At 50.6% G+C, this 21,698-nt stretch overlaps 1 long non-coding RNA gene across 3 annotated transcripts; it reads left to right on the top strand.

Annotated features, from left to right (window-relative positions):
- Positions 1-5,095: 5,095 nt before the first annotated feature.
- LOC112648547 (uncharacterized) lies at positions 5,096-8,872 on the top strand. Of its 3 annotated transcripts, none has more exons than XR_007411894.1 (5): positions 5,096-5,797; positions 6,151-6,288; positions 7,002-7,037; positions 8,111-8,314; positions 8,467-8,872. It is a non-coding gene; the product is annotated as an uncharacterized LOC112648547 (long non-coding RNA). The 3 variants fall into 3 exon arrangements; XR_003129119.3 differs by having other exon boundaries at positions 5,098-5,797; positions 6,998-7,037; positions 8,734-8,872; XR_003129117.3 differs by having other exon boundaries at positions 5,107-5,797; positions 6,998-7,037.
- The last annotated feature ends 12,826 nt before the right edge of the window (positions 8,873-21,698 follow it).

The raw sequence follows: 21,698 nt of genomic DNA, 5'->3' as shown, positions 1-21,698 counted from the left end.
ATATGGACCATATACAAGTAAGTTCAATAATCATAGCGTGTGCGGAAAGAAAAATGATTTAGAAATGGAAAAAAGAAGGGTGGGTGTAGACTGTGTTCATTCCTGTTGCTGCCATACAGATGACCACACGTTTAATGGCTTATGACAACCCAAGATGGGTCACAAATGAGTCTCACCAGGCTAAAATCAAGGTGTTGGTAGGCCCCCATTCCTTCTGCAGGCTCTAGGGGAGAATCTATCTTTTTCAGCTTCTAGAGGCTGTCTTTATCCCTGGGCTCATGGCCCCTTCCATGTTCAAAGCCAGCAATGGCGAGCCGTTCTGCACCACCCTGACCCTGATTCTTCTTCACCTCCTCCTTCCACGTGTACGGCCCCTTGTGATTACATGGGGCCCACCTGGATAAGCCAGGTCAGCTGATGAGCAACCGTACTTGCCCTTTGCTATGTAATGCAACATATTCACAGGTTCTGGGAATTAGAACATGCACATCTTTGGGGGCTGCTCCTCTGCCTACCATAGGGGACTCCCCAGACTCTGTCCCTTGACTTCCAAACCTTCAAACGCTTGGGGACACTGCAATGTGTAGTTCTAGGCTGTTGTAATAGACCCACAAATGCTCTGATACTCTTTCAAGAGGAGCTGAATTCCTCTCCTCTCAATCGAGGGCAAGACACTGACTTGCTTCTAATGAGAATACAGCAGAAGTGATGGTGTGTGACCTCCAGGACTAAATCCTAAAAGACAGGTGGCTTCATCTTGCTGTCTCGGATGCTCTGTCTGGGTGAAGCTCGCTGCCATGTAGTGATGACATCTGAGTGATCCTATGGAAAGGGCTAAAGGCAAGGCACTGAAGCCACCCACCGAGAGCCACGTGAAGCATCATCTGGCAGCCCTACGAGAGCCTTCAGGTGACAGCAGCCCCCGCTGAAATTTTGACTGCAACCTTCTGAAAATCCTAGGAGCCAGAACCACCCAGCTAGGCTCCTTCCAAACTCCTGACCCACAGGAACTGTGGGATGATAAATGCTTGTTTTAAGTTGCTAGGTTTTGAGGTCATTTGTTACGCAGCAATAGATAAGGTATGTGCATACTTCCTGTTTGTTTGTTTTTTTAAAGACTTCAAAAATTGAGCCACAAGATATGTGGTTATATGCAGAGATGTACACTTTGATGAATTTTGGTATAGGTACACATCACTGAGATTATTCTAGAACATTTCCAGCACCTCTTTCCCACCCACACCTACTCTGCTCCCCGGTTACTGCTATTCTAATCTCTATCCTGATGCATTATTTTGCCTGTTTTTGAACTTGGTGGAATCACATATATATTTTTGGGTCTCATTTCTCTTGCTCAAAATTACGTCTGTGTAAATTCATGCATATAGTTGCGTGCATAGCAATTGTTTATTTTGTAATTGCTGTGTAGTTTCCATTTTGTGAATACACCATAATTTATTCATTCTCCCACTGGTGGCCGAGATGATTCTTTAAACAGGCTAAGTAAAAGCAATGTCCCCTGTTGCCCTCTGTGCATTTTGCCCTGTCCTTAAACACCTTCCCTGATCCCTGGTGCCCTGCAGGTCACTTTACATCCTCCTTTCTCCCTCAGCAAGAAATATTTGCTTTATTAGACTGTGGAAAACCCCAAGTCTTAGTTTAAGCCCTGATGTCTCACCAAAGCTCAGATCTGTCTGTCCAGGCCCTGGTCATCATGTCAAACTCAGTACAGCCAAAACCAGACTCCCCATCTCTGCACCCAGATCCCTTCTCTGCCTGACTTCCCAACAGGCGTCCTTATCCTTGCTCAGTGTCCTGGCAGCCGGGGCCCAGGAGGATCTCTAGACAAGGGCCGGATCTCGCTCCCCTCCAGGCTTTCCTTCAATCCCTCTGTCTGCCTATCTACCTAGCACGCTGCCTCGACATCCCAGGGGGAAATCTCATGTGCCTTCGAGCTCAGAGCCCCTGCCCCGAGAAGGCAGGCCCATGGCCTCTTCTCCTAAAGCCCCTTCGGCTTAGGATTTCTGAGAGTATGGGCAAAGTACTGAGTACAGGCTGAGAGTAGAATGTTCTTTCCTCTTTACCCTGCTCTCTATCACTTCCTCCATGATCTATGTTTGATGGCACTCAGGACCTTTTCTGGAAGAGCTGAGGATGACAGAAGAGTATGGGTTGCTTCAAGGCAGAGACCACACAGCATTGGTTTGTTATCCACAACCCCTGCCTCCTGACGGATGTGTGGATGTGTGGCTAGCATTCCCAGGTTCTGACATGGGTACCACTTAGTCGTTCAAGTTTTACACTTTCTCTCTCTCCCATCCTCCCATACCAAGTGAGTACCAATTCCCAAGCAATCTTTATAACACTTCCCGTGTCCATTCCCCAATCCTCTAATTCCCACATTTATGCTAACCCAGGCTCTTAGCATCTGGATCCTAAACCACCTACAGTACCTTCTGACCCACTCCCCTTGACTCCAGTAGTTTCTTCCAATCTGGAATTCATTTTGTACACACCACTTCCAGCTACTCGGTCCTTAACCACTGCTTTTGACTCCAACTGTTCCTTTCTGAAAAACCTCCCATACCCATTGCTCATGGGATAACGTCAAAATCCAAACTCCGTTCAAGACCTTGCGTTTCTGAGCTAATCTTAGATGTTTGAAGTTTTTCCCCCCTTTTCCGACATCTACACGTTGGTAAATGTACACTCCAGGGTCCCACGTGTGCCCTGCACATCCCCACACCCTTGTCTTTGCTCACCCATCCTCCCATCTCCACAAAGCCCCCATCGTCCCAGCTGGACTGCTCTCTCCTCCCACACAGCTCCTCCAGGACTCGTGACCAGGCTGCTCAGCCATTCAGAGACATTTCCCACCTCCTTACTAAGTCAGCCTGTGTGTGTCTTCCCTTCCCACGCAGCCTGTCAGTTTCTAGAGCCAACGCTTACATTGTCTTCATCCTCAGCATGGAGTTCAGAGCCCTGCATGTGGTAGGTTCTTAGGAGGTGTTTTGGTTTTTGTTTTTTTTTTTTAAGATTTTATTTATTCATGAAAGACACAGAGAGAGAGGCAGAGACACAGGCAGAGGGAGAAGCAGGCTCCATGCGGAGAACCCGATGTAGGACTCGATCCCAGAACCCCGGGATCACGACCTAAGTCAAAGGCAGGTGCTCAGCCGCTGAGTCACCCAGGCGCCCAGGAAGTGTTTGTTGCCTAAACTTTTGCTGCAGACGCTGAGCTGGCTCTCTTACCCCCTGCCTCCTTCCAGGACTTGCAGCCTTGGCACCATGCCCCAGGGGTCCCCCTGTGCCGGGGGTGGAGGGGGAATCTCCTCCCACAGGGGTCCCTCCAAGACCCAGCAGGCTCAGGGGAGGGGCTGAGAAAATCCTTCGGACAATGCAGACTTCCATCCCAGATCCTGTCTGGAAATCTGCTTATGTGACTGTGTCCTGGGTGCAGATTGGCTCACGGGATGAGGAAAGTTCCCTCGTGAGACCTGATTTGGGGGCCGAATTCCTCTCACTGCATGTTTAAACCTAAGCAGGACTAAAGCAAGGTCATCAGGAAACAGGGCTGCTGGGACCAGCTGAGGCTGGTCCTGGGGGCCAATGATCAGCCCTGAGGCCCGGCGGCCTTGGCCTCTGCGTCCACGTCCTCTGACTCTCCCAAGCTCCCTGTGCCCCAGCTCCACGTCATCCAGTGCAGAGGCAGCAGAAGGACAACCGTGCAAGCTGAGGGGACACGCTTGCCTGGCTGTCAAACAGCTGTCACGTCTGCCCTTGGGAATGGACCGTCCGGGAGCCGAAGCCCATCATTCCTGCTGACGCCGCAGGCGGGCCGGCTTTGCTGTAAGCCTGCCCCTTCTCCGCAGGTCTCAATGTCACCTCACCCAGAGTGTCATCGCACTTGGTCTCCTCTCCCAACGATGCTACCCTGTCCTGTGTACTGAGCCTCTCGGGGGGCATCTCCCCAACCGGGCTCCCCCTCTGCGCCGCAGGTGCCAGGTGATCACACCGAGGTGGATCTCCAACTCCGCTTGCCCAGGAGTCTTTCCCTGGGAGTTGGGAATTTGGTGAGACTGCCCTGGCCCCCAGAACTGAGGGCTACTGACTGGGGGGCTGGAGACAGAGCTGCCACCACCGGCCAAAGAGGCAGCAAAGGCTGGTTTGTAGAAAAAAATGGGACGCCTGGGAGGCTCAGGGGTTGAGCGCCTGCCTTCGGCTCAGGGCGTGAGCCCAGTCCCGGGATCGAGTCCCGTATCGAGCTCCTGCAAGGAGCCTGCTTCTCCCTTTGCTATGTCTCTGCCTCTCTCTCTATATCATTCTCGTGAATAAATAAATAAAATCTTTTTTTTTTTTTTAAACCAATTTGCAGAGAAAGAAGAAAGAAGCAGAGAAGCTGAGAGAAGTGGAGAGCTGCATGGTTCCCGAGGAGGGCGCCAGAGCCACTTTCTAGGCCCGGGCCCTGCTGGCTCCTGCCTTAGCTTTGTGACAGTCCCCAGACTCTGGGCCTGTGGTGCCCTATTGCTGTCAGAGTAGAGCAGCTCCCCATTAGTGTTGAATCAGGCTCCCCAATGTTAGAAGGAATCAGAGATCATCCGAGCCAGTCTCTTCCACTTACTGAGGGGACTCTCAGGCCCAGAGGGGTGCAGCGAGGGCGCCCCCCCTTGAACATACAGTCAGTGTGTAACCAAGCCAGGAGCAGACCCCAGCTGTCCGACCTCGGCCCAGTTCCCCTTGCTCCCTTTGCCCTGTGGCTCTCTGGGACCCCCTCCACTCCCAAGGGTGACAGGATGAGGAAGGAGGAGCACAGCTCTCGGGGTCCACTGGACCTGGGTAGGAATCAGTGGTGTGGCCGCAGGTCAGTCACTTCCCTCCTCTCTGAGACTCTGGGATGGAGCAATGAAAATGCTAATTAATAGGGGGTATGGTGGGAGGGAAATGAGAGTATATGTAAAGGAGTTAATTTTTTTTAAGATTTTATTTATTCATGAGAGACACACACAGAGTGAGGCAGAGACACAGGCAGAGGCAGAAGCAGGCTCCATGCAGGGAGCCCGATGTGGGACTCGATCCTGGGACTCCAGGATCATGCCCTGGGCTGAAGGCAGATTCTGAACCACTGAGCCACCCAGGTGCCCCTGAGGAGGGAGTTACTTTTTAAAATGAAAACTCATGATGATGACGACAGTGAGGTCAGAATTGCTTCTCCTCAGTTAAAAGGTGTTCGGTTCTGTACGGACTCCAGGGGCAGCCAGACCTGCAACGAGAGGAATGTGGATCTCCGTTCATTTAACAAACAAATGACCTATAGCTGTCTTGAGCGGAGACAGGATGTGTATATTAGGAAATCAAACAGCAGGAAAATATAAGACCGGTATGGGATGGGGACAGGCTCTTCCAGAGCACAGAACAGGCCACCGCATTGTAACACAGCCTCTCAGCCTTGTAACCTCAGTATCTGGTTCCCACAGAGTGAGGTCGATGGGCTCACCCAATCCACCCACAGATTACAGGTGCCACAGCCCCAGGCCCTGATCTGACAGAGACACATGTGGCTGAGTCACAATGAGGCAATGAGGTGGTCAGGCTGGCCTGGGAGGAGGCTGTGTCATCCATTCCCATCCCCCCATGGAGCCTGGCACAATCCTGATTCCCGCATCCCTTTTCCTAGGTCATTCTCCTGGGCCGGAGGCCACAGCTGGTCCTGAAGGTGGACAAGGCCGTGGACAAGGCTGGCCTCAGGCCTCGACCACCATGGATGGGAGCCCAGACCAATCTCTCTCAGGCTCAACAGGTCTGTCTATACCCATTTCCATGCCAATAGACTATCCACCTGCTTTCCTAAGTGGTCTACCCTGACCGGCTCCAGAGGCTCCTGGCCACTGGCCTCCCTGCACCCCCTTCAGTATTTCTTTCTTTTAAAAAAAAGATTATTTATTTATTTATTCATAAGAGGCACAGAGAGAGAGGCAGAGACACAGGCAGAGGGAGAAGCAGGTTCCTTGTGGGGAACCCGATGTGGGACTTGATCCCAAGACCCCAGGATCACACCCTAATCCGAAGGCAGACACTTAACCACTGAGCCACCCAGGCATCCCACCCTCTTCAGTATTTCAGGTGATTTTTCCTCCTCTATGTGTGATCAAGGTGACTCTTTGCTACTTCTATGTTAAAACAAACACAACAAAGCAAGTTCCGTCTTCAGAATGGAGATGGAAGAATGACTGGAAGCCGGACCCTGATCCCAGCAGTAGAAGACGGAAGGCAGGAAGTGTGCCCTTGCAGGTGATGGAGCAATGTTTAGTGGTGGTTCTGCTCGTGTGACACTTCAACATGAATATCAGCTTTTTAAAGTGGTGACCAAGAAAGTTTTGGTTTGGTTTCATTTTTTATGGTGATGAATTTGTGGGGAGATGAGCACCTCCGCTGTGAGTCTATTTAGCATGACGCTCCTGAGGAGCAATCTGGTGACACGTATCAAATGGCTTAAAAGACAGGAAAAAATTATGAATGGATGCCAAGACTTAGCTCATGGACACACATCACAGAGTCATTTATAAGATATATTTAAAATGGGAAACAATGGAAATGGACACCAATTGGTTAAATTATGGCGCACCCATAAAGTGGAATGTGCTACTGACATTAAGAAGAAGAATAATATTGTTGAAATATATTCAATACCATCAAGAGATATTAATGATATGATGGCAAATGAAAAACAGCATATTATGAAACAGTATTAGTATAATCTCATTTTTGGTAAAAGCGTGTGTGGGGCTGTGTGTGTGTGGGTACACACATGTGTTTAGAGGTGTACATGAACTGAAAAGCCTTAGAAGGGACATAAGAATAACAGCACAGAATCATTCTCTGAACAGAAGGATTATGACAACTTTTTCTGTCATTCTTTGTGCTTACCTATGATTTCTAGTTGTTTCCACAATGAACTTGTATTATTTGTATAATAAAAAATAACTTTTTTTTTTTTAAGGAAGAGGGGGCTGGCCCAAGAATGACTCTCTAGAAAGGAGGTAAAGTCAATCGAGACCACCTAAAATCTCTTCTGATGGAAAGTACCTTAGACCCTTCTATTCCTTCTATTTCCTAGGAGTGACTAGGGAAGTCACGCCACAGGACCTTTGCACTTACACATGTTCACTCCCACTTCCTCAACTATCCACATGCCCAGCTTCCTCACCTCAAAATTACCTTCTCAGGGACACTTTCCTTGTTATTCCTTATAAAAAACAATATCCCCAGCCTCAGCATTCCTTATGGTCCATACTCTGCTTTATTTTTCTCTCCAGCACACTTATCCCCAACTTATATCATATATATCCTACTTGTTTGTTGTCTTCTACTAGGGTATGATCTCCTTGAGAACAGAGTTTTGTTTTGCTCCAACTCACATGTGCTCTATCTCTAATAAACAAATGGATAGAATAGTGGAGTCTTGGGCTATATCCCAGACCTACCGAATTAGGGTCTGCATCTGCACAAGATTTCCCAGGTGACTCCACACCCACTGCCTTCTGAGAAGCAGTGCTCTGTGCTTTGCTATTAGGTGTATGGAAAATATGGGGCCTGGGTCTGGCCAAGGGGCTGCTTATAGTCTGGGTTAGTCTAGTTTTGGGTTTTGTACCCCTGGGGGTTGTTCCCCTGCCCGCTGCTCCCCGACCCAGGAGCAGTTCAGTATCTGCTGTTGCAATCCTGGGGAGGTGCTGAAAAGGGTCTGGTGCAGATAACAAAGCATTTGGTTTCTCTCTTCAGCTACCCCCTAGACCCCTGGGGGAGAGCCAGGGTTTCATGTGGATTAGTGAACCCTCAGCACCAGCCTCTGCCCAGGAGCCAGTCCCATTGTGGACAGGGTTGCTTCTCTTTCTTGGAGGAAACCGCCCAGTTCACTTAAGGAAAAGGAGACTTGTGCCTTTCAAACACATGTGACAGAGCCCATTGCCATAGGAGATGGGGCCCTGAGCCAAGACTAGAAGCTCTTCAGACTTGACTCTTAGGCCAGGGAGATGGTCAAAACAAAAACAAAACCTACTTTCAATTAAATTGTTAATGCCTGGGAGCCCACCCTGACGCTCATTTCTATCACTAGGAGCCACCTTCAGCTAGACATTCACTCAACAGTAGGCCTGAAATAAAACCAGAAATCCTCACTCCTAGCCTTGCCCCGGCACATTGAAAACAGGAATATGCATAAAAAGCCGTCTGCAGAAGTCGACTATTGGAAACGCACCAGCAGAGGGCGCGAGAGCCCCACCAGTCCCTGCCCACTGACCTCTCCAGGAGGAGCTGCAAGGTCTCTGGAAAGGAAATCAGACAAGATGGGCTGGTGCGGGGGTGGGGGGTGGGGGGTGAGGGGTGTATCCAGACCCTAGGCCTCACCCTGGATTCATCTTTGTAATTTGGTGGGACCCCAAGATGACTGACTCCTCTGATTTGTGCCTACAGGAAAGCCAGGGAACCCATGTAAGGAATCAATTCCAAAAGGCCTCCTCAAAATCCAGTGTTTGAAACTCATAAGAAGTGACATCCATCCATCCCTTTATTTATTTACCCAGCACTTTGTTGAGCACCTGCAGTGACCCAGGCATGGGGCTAGACCACGCATTTTCCCAGAAAGTGGTGCTGTAACAATAGTTAGATTTGAGACTAGCCCTCAAAAGCCTTTTAAGTCTTTAGAGAAAATAGAATTAGTGAGACTATTTTCTGTTCTAGAGTAGAGAAAAGGAATGGAGGAAGGACACTATGGAAGAGAAGAATTGGAGAGATGAGCAGGAATAAGAGGACCTTGGGGAAGAAGTAAAGTTGGGTTTCAACCCCTGCTCAGTGATAAAATATTAAACCTTAAAAAGTTTGTCTCTGGCATCCTCCCATTTCCTTTTCTAGACCCTGACTTGGGTCTAGACCCTCATCTCCCCCAGAGCCCCAGGACTGCACGGGGCTCGCCCAGAACCCCTCTCTGCAGCATGTCCGAGGCTGGCCCGTCCATCGTGGCTGCCATGCTCCAGAGTTTTCTATTCTGCACTCCTGCCCACTCTCCCTCACCTGCGGCTGCCCTTCTCAGCTCAGTGCCTGTGGGACAGCAACCCATTAAACTAATGTACCCCATGTGTCAGGCTGGCCCTCTCAGGGATGTGCGCATCTTCTAAAGAGCACCCAATTCATCTTTCATTGATAAGTTCCCAGACAGTGGGCTGGAGGGTCAGGACAATTTCAGGCTGTTTATTCAGGGGTGGTATTTTGGAGAGCCAGGCCTGCCACCACGGGGTTCCCACATGATCCCTTAGAGGAGCTGGGAGGAGGGACCTCTGGGGGTGAGAGGCTGGTACAGAAAGGTCAAGAAAGGCAAGTCAAGGATTCACAGGTCAGGGATAAGTATCTCTGAGCGGTTTTGAGTGTGTGTGAAGTGACTTTATGTGTGATTCTGTGTGCTTGGATGAGGCCAGAGGGAGAAGGTCAGTTCGCAGGGAAGGATGGGCCACAGGGCTGGATGCAGGAAAACTGCTGAGGCAGGAGAAAGGGCCTCAGGAGGTCTTGTCATGGCATCTACAGGCCTGCTGGCCCAGGGCCACCACCCGGGAAGCCCTCCTTGCCCGGGCTCTGCAGCATCAGGCGCCCACAGCTCAGAACAGGACAGGACAGGGGGCTGTGCCCACTGCCCATACGCAGCTCCCTGCTGCTGGGGAGGGCCACTGAGCAGGCCCGGTCTCGGCTGTGCGGGGAACTCAGGTGGAGGGCTGCGGCTTTCCTAGAGAGCCTGCAGGCGGGGAGTAAGTGAGACTCAAGGGGCCCTGGGGGACAGTTGTGACAAGGCCATTGCACAGGCCACAGAGCGGGCGGGACCGTGGCACTTCACACTAAACTTGGCCTTTAAGTTGAATCTTGGGCGTCATGCACGTTGTTTCCCCACCTTACCTCCCTCCGAGGCCTGCCAGGGGGTCCCAGGTGAGAAGCTCACCTGCTTGTTATTTCTCTGCAAGGGCCCTGTGGCTGTGCAGCAGGTGGGGCGAGGAGGGAGGAAACCAATTTGTTCACCAGGCGTTGGTGGGATAACAGGACAGTCTAGGCACCTGTGCACGTGGCATTTAAAGCTGCGGTTGCTCTGCCCCATTCGCTATACCTTTGCTAATGCCGCTCCCATCTCAGGGAATGTGCCCCAGCCCAATCCCTCCAAGTCCCAGCCATCCATGGTGACAGAGGGCAAACCAGCAGTTCCCTTTAGGGAGAGAATAACAGGGAAGAGGCTCAGGGGAGGGTTCTAGAGTGCTGGCAGTTCCCCCATTTATTGATCTGGGTGGCGTGATATGGGTGTGTGGTGTGATAGGGGTGTGTGCTGGGCATAAAAAAGTATTCCTCAAACTGCAAATGTAAGATTGTGCAGCTGCTTTGGAAAATAGTTTGTCAGTTCCTCAAAATTTAACATGGGGTTAGTACATGGCCCAGAAATTCCACTCCTAGGTACCCCACCCCAAGGAATTGAAAACATGCCCAGACAAAAACGTGCACATGAATGTTCATAGCAGCATTATTCATAATGGTTAAAAGAGGAAAACAACCCAAATACCCATCACCTGGTGATGAGTGGATAAACAAGGTGTGGTCTCTCTGTGCAATGGAATATTATTCACTCATAAAAAGAGACGAAGTACTGCCCCACGCTACAATGTGGATGAACCTGGAAAACAGTGAGAGTAACCAGCCACAAAACAGGCTACACATTGTATGATTTCATGTATATGAAAAGTCCAGAAGAGGCAAATCTTACAGAAAGAGAAAATAGATTAGTGATTGGCGAGGGCTGAGAGAGGGAAAAATGGATATGGGATTTCTTTAGAGAGGTGATGGAAGTGTTCTGGAATCAGACAATGGCAGTGGTTGTCCGGCTCTGTGATTATAAATGATCAAATTGTATGTTTTAATGGGATGAATTTTACAATATGTATACCTTAATACTAATTTTTAAAATTTACTATAATGGCAGCCCGGGTGGCTCAGCGGTTTAGCACCGCCTTCAGCCCAGGGCGTGATCCTGGAGACCCTGGATCTTGGAGACATCGGGCTCCCTGCATGGAGCCTGCTTCTCCCTCTGCCTGGGTCTCTGCCTCTCTCTCTCTCTCTCTGTGGGTCTCTCATGAATAAATAAAATCTTTAAAAAAATAAAATAAAATTTACTATAAAAGGGAAAGTGCCACTACTATGTTGCTGTTCTGCCTCCTGATTAAAAAAAAAAAAAAAATCCCAGCCACTGTCCCAGCCAAAATGCTGCCTTCTCTATGAAGGCATTTCTCTGAGCTCCTTGGCATTCACTGCCAACACCCTCCTTCCTACTTATTGCTTTTGGATCCTGGCCACTCAGAGTGTGGCCCATGGACCAAGCATCACTGCATCATTTAGGAGCTAGTTAGACCTCGGCCCCCCAGGCCTACTGACTCAGACTCTGCGTTTTGATGAGGTACCCAGGTAATTTGTACGCATATTAAAGTTTGAGAAGCCCTCCCCCCCCAACACACACACCTGCTGCCAACAAAAGAGATGTTAAGGGGATCCCTGGGTGGCGCAGCGGTTTAGCGCCTGCCTTTGGCCCGGGCCACGATCCTGGAGACCAGGGATCAAGTCCCACATCGGGGTCCCTGCATGGAGCCTGCTTCTCCCTCTGCCTGTGTCTCTGCCTCTCTCTCTCTCTCTCTGTGACTATCATAAATAAATAAATTAAAAAAAAAAAAGATGTTAAGCTCCTCAAGACTGTCTTTGTTTATCTCTACCGAGTCTATGATCATAAATATTTGTTGATTCAGAGGTCAAACATGTTCATCCCCAAAGAATGCTGAGCGGCCTTCCAACTACAGCTAATACCTGCTCTGACTTAAGACTTTAAGACTTTAAGACCAGGATCAACTAAAATTTGAGGTAATAGGTAAACTCCTGACATTCAGAGTGAGATCTCCAAATACCATTTCCCACTAAAAGCAATCAGGGCTCTTCGGACAAACGGCTGATTCTAGATCTGGGCAGAAAGTGTGCAAGAGGCTTACACAAAATGTAGGAGACTTCTTGGGTCATGTCTAAGAATTCAGGAGCCAGGTGGAAGAGACTCTCACTGGCCAAAATGTGGTCACGTGAGCATCAATGACAATGCCAACTACAATGAATCGAAACACACCAAATGTATCAAAAGCCACAAATTAATAGTAATATTCAAAGCAAAACAAAACTTTTTTTCACTGTTGCAGGATGCTAGGAAAGCAACTCATTATTTTGAAAATGGTAGAGGAAGAAAATCAGGCAATTATCCTGGGTATCAAATAATAGATAATAGCGTTAGCCATCATTTCTCCTTCACTTATAGGCTAGAGTTCTTCTATGAAGGAGAAATGATGGAATCAGATATCACTATTTTGAAATATTTAATGAACCAAAAGATTCAGGCATTGGTTGTCTGTAGCATCTAGTATCACGGGAAGTGACAACAGGACGTCATGTGCCTCCTGTTGGAAGAACAGAGCACCACTGAAACCAAAGCTGAACCTGATTATGCTCTAAATCCTGTACCAATTTACAGGAAAAATAGGAACAGAGGGCTTGTTAAATGACATCATAGGGAGATCATCAGATCTAGATTGTGGACACGTCTACAGGATAAACAACCCTGTGTCTTCAACAAACAAACTACAAGGGGAAAAAAAAGACATTACCTATAGATTAAAACAGACTAAAAGTTACATCAACCAATTTCCACATGTGAACCTCACTTGGACCTTGTTTCAAACTATTTTTTAAATGTTTATTATTGAAGTATAGTAAATCTACGATGTTATATTCGTTTCAGGTGTACAACATAGTGCCTCGAGAATTCTCTTAGTGCTCATCACCAGTGTTGTCACCATCTGTCACCATACATCATTATTACAACATTATTAACTACATTCCCCATGATGTATCTTTTCATCTCTGTGGCTTATTTATTTTATAACTGGAGGTTTGTACCTCTTAATCCTCTTCCCTTATTTTGCCCACCTCTGTCCCCTCTGGCAACTACCACTTTGTTTTCTGTATTTCAAGACTCTATTTATGTTTATTTGTTTTGATTTTTAGATCCCACAAATAAGTGGAATCACATGGTATTTGTTTCCCTGTCTGACTTACTCCGCTTAGCATACTATTCTCTAGGCCTATCCAGATTGTCACAAATGGCAAGGTGTCACTCTTTTTTATGGCTGAATAATATCCAAACTATTTTTTAAATCCATTCATGACAATCTCAAGATATCAGGGAAATTTGAACAGTAGGAATTATTGTTAATTTGGCTTGATGTATAATAGAATTGTGCTGTTGAAACAAAAAGAATTATTTTTGAGTGATGTACCAAACTTTTACAGAAGAAACGGTATCACATCTGGGATTTGCTTCAAACTACAAACAGAAGCTGGGCAGATTGATGGGTGTGGGGTCAGCTTGGCTATTGCTGTGGTTGGGGGATGGCCAGGTGTGTGATAGTCCATGATGCTATTCTGTCTACTTTTATGTGTGTTCCAAAGTTCTAAAATTAAAAAAGCTAAAACAGGAGATATATAACTAAGTGTCGATCTAGAAAAAATATAGTACAAGCGAAAAAAAAAATGGATTTTAGGTCAAAGATCCAAAATTGTATAAGAACAATAAGATGGTCTTCCTTGTCTCATTTTCAACTTACTTTCCCATAATTAGATTTTTTTTATAATGTAATAATCTACCTTCAGAGGTGTTCTACAAACTCCAACTCACATCCAGAGAAAGCAGCAGAAAATTAAAAGTTGTACAAACTCAAGGAGAAAGAATTGGATACAGAAATAATTATGGAAGATTTGGGGTCAGGAAGGAGACTTGCTGAATTCACACCAGATTTCACACCAGTGAAATTCAGAATTCCACTGACCGAAAGCCTGAGCCAGGCTGCAGATGTGTTCACCATGGACTTGGGGATGGAAATAGTGTCTCAGTTTAGCAACATTCTCCCTAACAGAATCAAATGTTAGAGACTGGTCTCTCCCATGGCTGCACATTCAAATCCCTGGGGGAGGGCAGCCCGGGTGGCTCAGTGGTTTAGCGCCACCTTCAGTCCAGGGTGTGATCCTGGAGACCCGGAGTCGAGTCCCATGTCGGGCTTCCTGCATGGAGCCTGTTTCTCCCTCTGCTTGTCTCTCGCTCTCTCTCTGTCTCTCATGAATAAATAAAATCTTAAAAAAAAATCCCTGGGGGAGCTATGGAAACCAGCCCCTCTCCCCTTCCCAGTTAAAGTGAGTCCTCTGCAAGAGGCCAGGCTCCACAGGTGATGCCCCAGATGCAGCCAGGGTTGAGGCTCTTGGTGTCTGGGCAGGCAGGCTTGGGATTTCAGCTGGTCTGGGCACATCTAACCACAGCTGGGAAATGGTGGCAGTCACTGCTGGTTGAATGACGAAGAGAGTTGACAAGTGAAACACTGGGTGTCAACTTCATTCTGTTTGCTGTGAGTCACTTGAGGTCATTTGGAGCCACTGTCCAACCTGAGTCACTTCTCCCTGGGTCTCTGGGGTGTGGAACTGAGGAGGCCAAAGCGTGGCCCCCCGGGGCTCAGTCCTGGGCTCGTGTGGCTGCAGGTTTCAGCAGCACACATACTGTCCCCAGGGTAGACAGCTGCTGGGCAGAAGCCAGCGGGATAAAGCTGGGAGGAAAAGGCTGCAGGGGTGCACGTGGGTCGGCCTCCCACCGTGTGCTGGGCCGTGAGTCAACTCGGAGTGACACCCAGCAGGCAGTGGGCAGCGCCAAGCCGGGATTCCATCTCCAAGGCGACCGGCAGCAACCAGGCGACCCACGGGCCAAATCACTCCCAGCAGAATCTGAGCCCAGCGCTAAATAGTGGCTTTGGTCAGCGCCACCACAGAGATTCAATTGGCTAACTGACAGGAAGCCCAGAGATTTCAAATAAATGTGTCAGGAGCCACTGATTCCTGGCATTTGAAGTGGGGTGGGGGAGGGCAGTTTCTAAGCAATCAGGACACATTGTGGGGAAATGTGATTCAAGTTTCCAAAACGCCCTTCTCAGGCATTACTAGACACTGAGCGAGGCCCCTCACTGCGACCACCTGGCCCATCTGCAGTGGGATGGGCAGTTCCTTAGTCAGCTCAGGCGCTGCTTGGCCTCCTTGCTGGTCTAGCAGGAGATCACCACTTTTAGGCCCATTTGGCCCAGAGGGAAGGCTCCTACCCCACACATATGATTTGTGACTAAGCTGACCTTCTACTATACCCTTCTTCTGCTCCAGGTGTGACTCCATCACCCTTTACCCCAGCCCCACCCGAGTTTGCCAGCCCAGCATTGCTCATGCATCCCTAGCCTGGGGTCCTTCTCTCTTGGCCACTCAAGAGCTCCCCTTCTCAGGCAGCTCTGCTGGCTGCCAGTTGGCCTTCATGGGACCTTCGCCTCTCTGACTGGGGCCATAAAGGCCCTGGTATCACTTACCTGCTGCCAGGCAACAATAAGGCAGGGATTTGTAAGCAACCAAGCAAGCAAGCAATGAGAAGTTTAAGACCCTCAAAGAACTTCAAGCAAGCCATCTTTGGTCCATGTGAGGCCAAAGGAAGGCAAAGTGATGTGGCGTGAGGACTGTGCAGTCAGGAGAGTTTCTTGGAGGAGGCTAGACTTAAACCAGGTAAGGAGGACAGGCTGGATATTAGTTAGATACTAAAAAGTGATAGGACTGAGCAGCCAACATATGGTGATGGGAAAAAAGTCAGGAGTGAATGGGCTCTGAGAATCCTTGTGGGCAGGCAAGAGTACCCACAACATATAACCACCAACCTTGACCCACCAGAGTGTGGACATCCTGGCTGTGCCAGCTGTGACCCTCTAGTTGCTGGATTCGGATCTAGGGTCTCCTGGAAAAGGACCAGGGTAATGATATGCAGGTGGCATTTGTATTGGGGGCTGGGGCTCAGGGGCTTACCAACCAGGATGGAAGCAGCTGGGTATTTCAAGACCCCTGAGGACCATGAGTAGTGTGCACTGTCTGAAGCTGTGCCCAGCCTGTGTGTGGGGCAGTGGCCACAAGATGTAAGCCCAGTGGCTCAGACATTCTAATGGGCTACGTTAGCCACACACTTGTCTGTAGGAGCACACAGTTGTGAGTCAGGAGCACCCATTTTCCCTCCTTCTTGGAAAGAATTATGTTCCAGCATAGCACAGAGGGCCCAGAGGGCATCCACTGCTGTTGAGAATGCTAAGATGTCTCTACCCTGGCCCAGCCAACACCCGAACACAGCCCAGGCTCCTCCCGAGAGATGCTGTTAGCCTTGCAGCCGCATTTCTGACTCAGAGGTTTGCAATCCCCTTGGGAGTCAGACTTCAGCCTCAGTCTGGTGAAGTCGGGAGAACTCCCAGGGACAAGGAGACTAGGAGGTTTGATGACTTGTCAAACCTCATTCAGAGCCAGAAAAATCTGAAGATTGTCCCTGGAACATGGTGGTTGCTGTTAGAACCTGTGCCATTGGGTCTGGCTTTCAGGGAAAGAAGCCCTCCCCTTTACAGAGGGCACGAACATTCAGAAGCAGCAGTGAGGACCTGGCAGGGGTCACACAGCAAGACTGGGACATGCCAGGAATCCTAACTTCAGGGATGGGGAGGAGAAGAATCTCAACCCTGCTAGTGGGCAGCAGAGCGAGACAGCAGCTGGGAGCTCAGCACAGCCCGGGGAGGGACAATCGTCAGAGGCAGCCGCAGGCACGGACCAGCTGGTGCCAGCCAGGAGGGGACGTACCGAGAGGACGTGAAGACCCTCGCAAACACTGTCAGTGGGAGGCCGGGAACCACGCTGGGGACACCAGCAGGCCCCAAGGCGAGCCACGGCCACATCACTGCTGAGACTGCGGCCCGCACGGTGGTCTCTTGGCGCCGCTGCCAGAGCTGCGAATCCATTCTCTTCTGTTGCTGTCCCTTCTCCCTCACAGGTCGGAGCCCGCAGGTGCCGGGGCCAGGAGAGAACACCTGGAAGCTCTGCAGGGTGCGGAGAAAGAGCACCTGGCACCTTCAACTCCAGGGACCTGATGGATCCTGCCTCCCACCAAGATCACATGGGGGAAGGGGGTGAGTTCGCCCCAGAGAGGACAGGTGCTGGAAGCTGGGAGCAGCCAAAACACAAACGGCAACAAATGCCCACCATACACCAGAGAAGCAGCCTCATGGATGGCAACAGTGGCATCAGCTAGTCAGGTCTTTAAACTTAGAGAATATCCAGATGATAACATCACCTACGGATGAATGAAGAGCAAAAGACTTTGTGTGGCTACATTCTCCTACTCCACATGGGGCCACATTCGAAGCACACATTTACAAGTGCAACACCTGGGGGGGTTGGCTGGGGAGGTCCTCTCTACGCGGACACTTGAAAATGACTCAAATCTCCTCCTCCATGGAGTTTGCTTCACTGATGGTGCAGTTTCTACTTCATGCAGACAGAGAGGACGGTGTGAACAACCAATGGAGACCTCATCAGAGGTCTGGTCAGGCCCTACCAGATGCGGCGACAGGCCCATGAACACCCTGAAATTGTGTAGAAAACGCTGCATGTGTGCACACGTAGTTTTTCTGGAGCCAGGTCAGAGCTTTCATGGGACCCTCAGATGAAAACAAACACTGTTCTAGAATAATGCTTCCTCAACCCTTTCCTGATGCCCCTGAGGCCTGATGGGATACTCTGAGAGATCAATTTCCATCCCACCCATTCAAGTCAGGCATATAATCCTACCTTCTCGGTCAACACTCTGGACCCACAGGCTCTCTCCCTGCCACCAGAAGCCAGAGTCCTACACCAGACTTGGGTGTTGAAAAGTGGTCTCATCTGAACACATCCAGACAGAACTCTTGATTCGTGTCACACCCCCCTTCTTTGCCCAGTCTTCCCTATCACAGTTAATGATGATCTTCTTTTCTAGGAAGAGGGAGAACTGTTACGCTCTGGGTTCAAATCCCAGCTTTTCTGCTTGCTGGCTGTGTGACTTTATGCAAACTGATTAAACTCTCTGTGCCTCAGTGCCTTCTTCTTCAATAATACCTAGTTCATAGTAGTGCGGTGAGATCTAAATAGCTTTAAAATATGTCAAGGGTTTTGAAGAGTGTCTGGTTAACAATGAATATTAGCAATTGCCATTCTTCCGGTTGCTCTGGACAAATCCTAAGAATGAGCCTTTCTTCCTTCTCCTTGCACATCACACCCCAATCCACGAGAGATTCCAGTCCATTCCACGGTCGGACACATACCACACACCTGGCCTCCTCTCCCCATGTCCATGACTGCTGGCCTCGTCCAAGCCACAGTGGCACTCCTGCTGACCTCCTAAACTGTCGCCTTGCTTCTGTTATTCCCATCCTCCCCACAAATGACAGTCGGGAGGATCTTCTACAAAAGTAAATCAGACCAGAGCCCCCCTTTTCAGACTCAGAACATACCCGACACACTCCTTATTTCAGCGGACAAGTCCTTACCTGCTCTGGCCCTTGCCCACCTCTCACGCCTCACCTCCTCCCACTTCCCCTTCCTCCCTTGGCTCCCCTCTGCTTAGAATAAGGCCAGAGTAGAGGAGGTGCCCCTGGGGCTGTTTGCCTAGGATGCGGAGGGGAATTCCTCTGAGATGACGGGTGGGCACAGAATAAGTACTGGAGAAAGCCATGCACGTAGCTGGTGTGGGGAAGGGTGCACGCACGCGTGCACACACACATTTCTTGGCCAAGACCTGGGTTTCTACAGAGGGTGCTCAGGGCAGCATCTAAACCGGGGCAGGGAGGTCTCCACAGGCCAAGGCAGCCTCAGGCCCGGGGATGCAGGGGCGAGCCGGGGGGGCGGGGGGCTCTGCCCCGGTTGCCCACCGTCCTCCTCCCACATCAGCCAGACGCAGGCAGGTGGATCCAGGTGTTTATCACCTGCGGGGAAGCAGCATTCCCCGGGCGAGGAGATGAACCGCACGACACCGTCCACTTCTCCAAAGCCTCCCCTCCCCTCTCTGCGCCTTTCTCTGCTCCCACAGCCAAGGCGAGTGACCGGCGGAAAATACCCCTTGGGTTTCCGAGGGCGGAGGGAGGGGGTGGGGGACCCGGCGGAGCGCGGCGCCGGGCCGCGGAGGGGGCGGGGCCGCGGAGGGGGCGGGGCCGCGGAGGGGGCGGGGCCGCGGAGGGGGCGGGGCCGCGGAGGGGGCGGGGCCGCGGGGGGGCGGGGCCGCGGGGGGGCGGGGCCGCGACGGGGGCGGGGCCGCGGCGGCCACGGAGGCGGCGGCTCGGTGAGTGAACGAGCGCCTCTCCGCCGTATTTAGCCCAGGACTTTGGCCAAGACACAGAGGCTAACAGGCCCGCAGACGTCTTGATTCTGCCGCGGGCGGTAAAAGTCCACTGGCCCAGAACGAGCACACTTGGGGAAATTCAAAGCGCTACTGAAATAGTAGACGTTACCGTCTTCGTCGGCCCTGTGGGCATCACTACCATTGCGGTTTCTTCTTTTGCGAAAAGTGGATTCGTTCTTGGCACAGAATGATCGCAACCTTATACCGAGCATGCTCGGCGCCAGGCATCGCTCTTAATTGTCTGGGTGCACGGCCCGCCGCGGGGGGGGGGGGGGGGGGGGGGGGGGGGCGGGGCGTGCAGTTCCCGCTGCGCCCACTGGGTGGCGCCGGCGCCGCGCCTTGTCCGGAGCTTGGTGCTGGCGGCGCCGGGCTGTGCTGATCTGGGGAGTCCCACCTGCCACCGACTGAGGACGCAGGTGTCCAGCCCGGACCCGGACAGAGGCCTTCCCTTTGGGAGAGACTTTTTGGGGATTCGCATCTCACAGAGCAGGCCTCAAGGTCATGGGCTTGGCCACAGACAACTGGAATGGGGCGTAAGAATGTGGGGGGGTGGGGAGGGCCAGGGTGGGGGCGGGGAGGAGGAGCCCTGCAGAGTGAAGAGAGGAGGCACAGGTGATGAGCCCTCAAGGCCAAGCGTGTGCAGCATTCTTTGATAGTTAACCAGGGGCGCCCGGGTGGCTCAGTAGGTTAAGTACCTGCGTTCAGCTCAGGTCATGATCCCAGGGTCCTGGGATGGAGCCCACGTCGGCCTCCCTGTTCAGTGGGAACCCTGCATCTCCCTTTCCCCCTGCTTGTGCTCTCTGTCTCTCTGTCAAATAAATAAATAAAATCTTTAAAAAAAAAATAGTTAACCAGTCTGCTGCATCCTGATCTTGAGGTTCTTGTGCAGATGTTGGAGGACAAATAGGAAGTGTGGGAGAGGCTCTCCAGGGTGAGTAGAGCTAAGTGGGTAGATGGGGGTGGAGAGGTTCCTCGGGTCTGCTGGACATCCCTCCCCACCATCTCCTGTCCCACCTTAGGTGTCTTTACTTGCCATTTTCTCCACAGCTCCCAGAGTCCTGTGGCAAATGGTCCTCTTCTGACTTGACCCTTCCTCCACACATGGGCAATGAACCATTTGCCCAGTTTGACTTTGGTTTTCTGCTTGCAAGAAGAGAAACCCATGAGGCCACGGCACTGGAGCTTCCTATGAACACCAGTCAGCCAGCAAGCAAGTGGACCTGGAACAAGCCCCTGAGGATTTATGGACATCTCTAGTGTATACCCCTTAGGGCGCAAAGCCACCTTCTGCTTCTTTGGCACATGGCACAACAGCCGGGGTGCTCCCCTGTGCACAGCAGGGAGCTGATAAGTGCTTATTGTCTGCAGGTGTATTAGGGAGCTGGCGAGCCACATCAGAATAACCCGTCCAGGGTATTCCCATCAAATGCAGATTCCACCTTCTGTTCCTAAAGATTCTAATTCAGGAAGATGAGGATGGGGCCTGGGAATCTGCATTTTTAACAAGCCCTCCCACCCCCCTTCACCCAGAGGGATTCTGAGGCATAGTGGACACTGGACCACACTTGGACAAATGTTGGCCCAGGCTGTTAGGTTCTACTGTGGGACTGCGAGAAGTGTGGAGTCCACAGTCCCCTGTGCCTTTCAGAGCCTTGCCCCTGGCTGGTGGGGCTTCAGCCCCTCTGCCCCTTCAGCACCCCCCCCCCGCCCCCCCCCACACACACCTGATTTTGCCTGTTTGTTCATGTTTCCTGACCTCACCGGAAGGTAGAGCCCTACTCTTTCAGAAGGTAAGCTCTTCGTGAGCATCAACCTGAGCTTTTAGGACTTCAAACCCTAAGTGCAGCGTGGGATGAATTCTGTGAGAAATGAAATTTTCATTCTGTGGCCTTTCTTTGAGAACCTGCATTTTGCACCCACTTCGTTTTCTTTCAAATGGAGGAGTTTTGATCTGAGCCTAAACCACAGCCACCCCTCCCACCCTCAGTTCTCCGAGCCTCCTGAACCCCAGATATTGGGGCCGTCGATCACAATTTCTGATTTTTAGACTCTGCATGGACTTGGAGGGGGGCAGCGCAGATTTCTTTGTTTCTTTCTTGTGGAAAATAAATGAGAAAATGCCCGCATTTCTTTTGCTACTGGAGGAATGTGAAGTAAGCACATTTCTTCGGGGCTTATTTTTCCTCAACCCCCCTCTCATCACGCAAATAGAAGGCTCTCTGACAAAGAAATTATACCGAGAGGCCTCGGTTGGGTATTAATATTGCATTTTTAAGAGTCCTATTTTATAATTGCTCTGATAATAGCAGGGATGATGTTGGTGGGAGTGAGTCAACAG

The sequence above is a fragment of the Canis lupus genome, chromosome 7 (genome assembly GCF_003254725.2).
Source record: "Canis lupus dingo isolate Sandy chromosome 7, ASM325472v2, whole genome shotgun sequence".
In the NCBI taxonomy this organism is placed as follows: domain Eukaryota; kingdom Metazoa; phylum Chordata; class Mammalia; order Carnivora; family Canidae; genus Canis; species Canis lupus.
Note: the sequence above shows the minus strand (reverse complement) of the source record. Positions and strands in the feature narration are given on the sequence as shown.